The 4919-nt window shown below is 35.1% G+C and overlaps 1 long non-coding RNA gene across 2 annotated transcripts; it reads left to right on the top strand.

The window, feature by feature from the left end:
* The first annotated feature begins 1004 nt into the window (after positions 1-1004).
* On the top strand, positions 1005-3890 carry LOC117335688. Of its 2 annotated transcripts, none has more exons than XR_004534480.1 (2): positions 1005-3508; positions 3621-3890. It is a non-coding gene; the product is annotated as an uncharacterized LOC117335688 (long non-coding RNA). The 2 variants fall into 2 exon arrangements; XR_004534479.1 differs by having other exon boundaries at positions 1005-3564.
* Positions 3891-4919: the final 1029 nt, after the last annotated feature.

Genomic DNA, 4919 nt, shown 5'->3' with positions numbered 1-4919 from the left:
GTTGTTTGTCCCTGTTGTCCCTGTTAAAAAAAGTTAATTATGTCCCTCAAAGGATTTATTCTTGTTTCTTCTCATTTCTTCCGCCATAGAGGTTTCTGTCACATTTCTCAGAAACTACTGGGAGGATCTTCATGAAATTTCACAGAAAGACTCATTAGGGGCGAGTTGTGTGCACTCATGCTTCTTTTATTGTGATTGGAAATTAAAGATGGCCACCAGAGCCCATTCCCGTTTTTGGATTTCAATCTCAAATTTCGGTAAAAAATGGTACATCACTTTCACAACTTTCACATTTTAACAAAATGGCTGCCTTTTCCTGGCCTCAGGTTGTCTAAATAAAGATAATGTCCTATTTCAATTAAGCATTGATGTCATTTTTTTTTAGTTTCATCGGGGTATGAAACAAATTTTGTTTGCAAACTGTATGAATCCGCGTAGCCATTCTCGGAATTTCTTTCATAGAACAATGAAACAAATTTTTCGACCAATCACATTTGAGTATTTACCATGAAAACAAAGAAAAATTAATTAAATTGGTATATAGGGGTTGTGAGGTATGACAAACACAATGGTACGACTGTGAGGGCGTTTGGAGGACTTCTGTAATGGTTTCCCATTACAATTAGTACTTGTTGATTATATCAGTATAATATGTAGGTAATATACATATTTAATTACAGTTATACGTTTGCCTGGCTAGTATTACCTTGTCAGAGTATCAGTATGGAACTTAATTGTATCTCTACCACCATTGTTTGTTTGGGTTTTAACTGGTCAGAGCAGGGATCGAACTCTTGCTACAAAATCAGCTGGCAGACATATTGTCTACTTGTGTGAGTGTTCCCAGGATCTATCAGCTGACAGACATATTGTCTACTTGTGTGACTGTTCCCAGTATGTATCAGCTGACAGACATATTGTCTACTTGTGTGACTGTTCCCAGTACATCAATGTGGAAAAAATAACATTTTAAAACAAAACTCAAAACAATTAAGAACAAAACTTTTGTGTACTGATTTATTTCAAGATAATAAACACATTTACAATTGAACACAATATTGTATTACTTTAAGTAACGTTGTATCATTACACAAAATCTGTATTAATACTTACAAATATATATATCTCTCTGGTCATAACAAATGATTCAATTCTGTCACAAGAATTGCCTCATACACCAAAAGACAGAGAATTGGTATAAACTCCCGATCCACGTTCCATACAATTTATGATACCTTAGAAATGGACTGTGGTGTCGGATGGGAACTCCAAGTACCTGTGTACCAAAACGGTCTTATATTCTCCTTAACAAACAGGATGAAAATAGTGGGTAGAGCCACAGGTACATAATGTACACGAGAATCCTGACAATGTGGTTATACAGCCACAGGGACATGAGAATCCTGACATAGTGGGTAGAGCCACAGGTACACGAGAATCCTGACATTGTGGTTATACAGCCACAGGGACACGAGAATCCTGACATAGTGGGTAGAGCCACAGGGACACGAGAATCCTGACAATGTGGTTATACAGCCACAGGGACACGAGAATCCTGACAATGTGGTTATACAGCCACAGGGACACGAGAATCCTGACAATGTGGTTATACAGCCACAGGGACACGAGAATCCTGACATAGTGGGTAGAGCCACAGGGACACGAGAATCCTGACAATGTGGTTATACAGCCACAGGGACACGAGAATCCTGACATTGTGGTTATACAGCCACAGGGACACGAGAATCCTGACAATGTACATTGTAAGTTACACTGATCTGCTGTAGCCACTTTGTTAGGTTGACTTAACCCCTAAAAGTGTAATACATATTGTCCAATATCTCACGTCGCTGTGAGTGTAATAGTTATCTCATATTCAATCATGATAATCTGAACATGGATGGAGACACAAGTTGTCAAAAAATATGCAAAACAAGAGATTCAAACAATGAGATATGATATAAACAAGAGTGGTTCATATTAAATGTATTAAAGCAACATATCTATTAAGTGATAATCACACATATATAACGATGGCTCCTTTCAAATACATGATCATGAACAAACGGTAAAAAAATATGAATATTTTTCAAAATCAATTGAAGATATATATAATTTACACGAAAATGACTACCCATCACCTTGAATTCACGTGCACAGATGAAAGGTGTTCTGTTCCTCTTTTTTAACTTCTACATGTACTGGCTGACCAGGGGACAGGTGTGGCCATGGTAACAGGTGTGGCCATGGTAACAATATGTACTGGCCTATCACAGACAAGGACACACATAAAAACATGGATTTACATAGACATTGTGTATAATTTAATGTAGATTGTATACTAAAAATAGCACTGACAGAGAGAAAAATGATTGTCAATGGTTTGAAGAAAAGAAAAAATGTATGTTTCTATATTTTTCTTTAGTTCAAGGGAGGAATCTAAAATCAAATGAAAATCATGATGTATAATAATTAACACTTTGTAAGTTTTAGAAAGTATCATTTTGTACTTGCAAATTAAGGTAACTACACTGTACAATATAAGATTGGAGGTCCTCGGTCCCAGTCTGGTCAATTCCTGTCATATTCTACATCGTGTTATCAGTAGGAATCCCTCCTTACCATTTACACCAATGAGGCCAAGAACATAGGTTTATGTTTTTCTTTTAAAGACTGAACTTCGATAAATAGACAGCCTAATAAAAAAATAAATGAAACTGTTACACTTCACAAATAAAACATTGTAATGTATTCAGAGTAATTTTAACCCTAAATTGGGGTAATTTTATAACAGTAATTTTCATGCCAGTGTTAAGTTAACAATTTGCAGTGTATATGTCACCTCATACACATTCTAACACCACGTTGAACGTTCAATTAAAAATACAGAAAAAAATCAATCTTGAAAAGAAACGAGTTTCATGGGCCTTAACCATCATGTGGGTTCTAAAATACATTTGACATTAGTAAAACCACAAAAAAACACCATTTATTAACAATAATAAATGCAAATATTTTCATCCAAATCGACCAAAGTCATTTAATTAGACAATCATTATGGACCAAATCCAAAATGGCGATGTGCATTTCAGCTTATTGCACAAGTCGATAAATCAGGTTAAAAGCTCCCACAAATAGGCAACCCAATTATGCGAAATGCATTGTAATGACAATTGATTGTTTTGTTTTTAAATTAATTATTTAACATATTTGACCCATGTGACCTTGAAGATAGGACAAGGTCATTCATCCAAGCATGTTTCTGACTCAAAATCATGACCCTAAGCCTCTTGGTTATTTAGAAGACAAAAATATAAATTGTTGACAATGCAGGACAGACAATGTACAACACTGGCAGAAGGCAATAACAATAGGTACTTTAGACTTTAAAATTGTCTCTGGTGACCTAAAAATGACAATGTGTGATAGTAGGGTTACGGGAAATCCCTTCTGTAGAATAAATCACAAAGATTGTATACAGTTTATCCCATAACATATAGTTAGTAAGGTTGGTAACCATGGTAACACATAGTAAGGTTGGTAACCATGGTAACACATAGTAAGGTTGATAACCATGGTAACACATAGTAAGGTTGGTAACCATGGTAACACATAGTAAGGTTGGTAACCATGGTAACACATAGTAAGGTTGGTAACCATTGTATGTATTCTCTTTACATTTTCTCCATTAGCAAGCTTTTTCATACCAACGAGAAGATTTTCCTCTCTAATCAAGAGATACTGTCAGTGTGACAAAGAAAACACATAGAACATCTAGAAATTTGGGGAAATGATAGTAGAACATTACAAACATTTATTTTCAAGTGACATTAAAGGTTGAGAGGTGTGGAGAAAAAGAAACTGAATCTAAAGGGAGGAATAGAGGCACTCTATAAAGGGGAAACAGCTAGGTAATTCAAAGGCAAGTTTCATAAGGCCAGTCAGACCACAATAAATCTCTACACTGGTATCAAATAATACAGGGAAATCTCAGTTGATAAATTGTCATAAGAGGAACAATGTCTTGCAATGAAACAAGAGAATATTTCTTTATGGCGTATACACTAACCATACATTATGTACAGGCTATGATTAAAAGTATATGTCAACATAATTTAGCGTGCTTTCATATTCAACCTACATATAGTTGAGATGTAATTACTAGCTAAAGCTTTAAAGGTATATATATTGTAAAATGAGTTAAATAAATCATATACACATGTTGTGTAGGTACAGCTTTGGCACATCATAAAACTCAACTGCATCACATATTTATATATAACCAGTAAGAGTAACCATAATATGTTAATCTGGGTACAAAATTCTTACTAGACAAAGACTTATTACCAGGTACAGACTTATTACCAGGTACAGACTTATAACTAGGTATAGACTTATTACCAGGTACAGACTTATAACTAGGTACAGACTTATTACTAGGTACAGACTTATTACCAGAAACAGACTTATTACCAGGTACTGTTACAGACTGTTCACCAGATACAGACTTACATTGTATTACTAGGTACTGTACAGACTTATTACCAGACACAGACTTATTACCAGACACAGACTTATTACTAGAAACAGACTTATTACCAGGTACTGTACAGACTTATTACCAGGTACAGACTTATTACTAGGTACAGACTTATTACCAGGTACTGTACAGACTTATTACTAGGTACAGACTTATTACCAGATACAGACTTATTACCAGATACAGACTTATTACCAGATACAGACTTATTACCAGGTACAGACTTATTACTAGGTACTGTACAGACTTATTACCAGGTACAGACTTATTACCAGACACAGACTTATTACTAGGTACAGACTTATTACGAGGTACAGACTTATTACTAGGTACTGTACAGACTTATTACTAGGTACAGACTTATTACTAGGTACAGACT

Source organism: Pecten maximus, chromosome 10 (assembly GCF_902652985.1).
Source record: "Pecten maximus chromosome 10, xPecMax1.1, whole genome shotgun sequence".
In the NCBI taxonomy this organism is placed as follows: Eukaryota; Metazoa; Mollusca; class Bivalvia; order Pectinida; family Pectinidae; genus Pecten; species Pecten maximus.
Note: the sequence above shows the minus strand (reverse complement) of the source record. Positions and strands in the feature narration are given on the sequence as shown.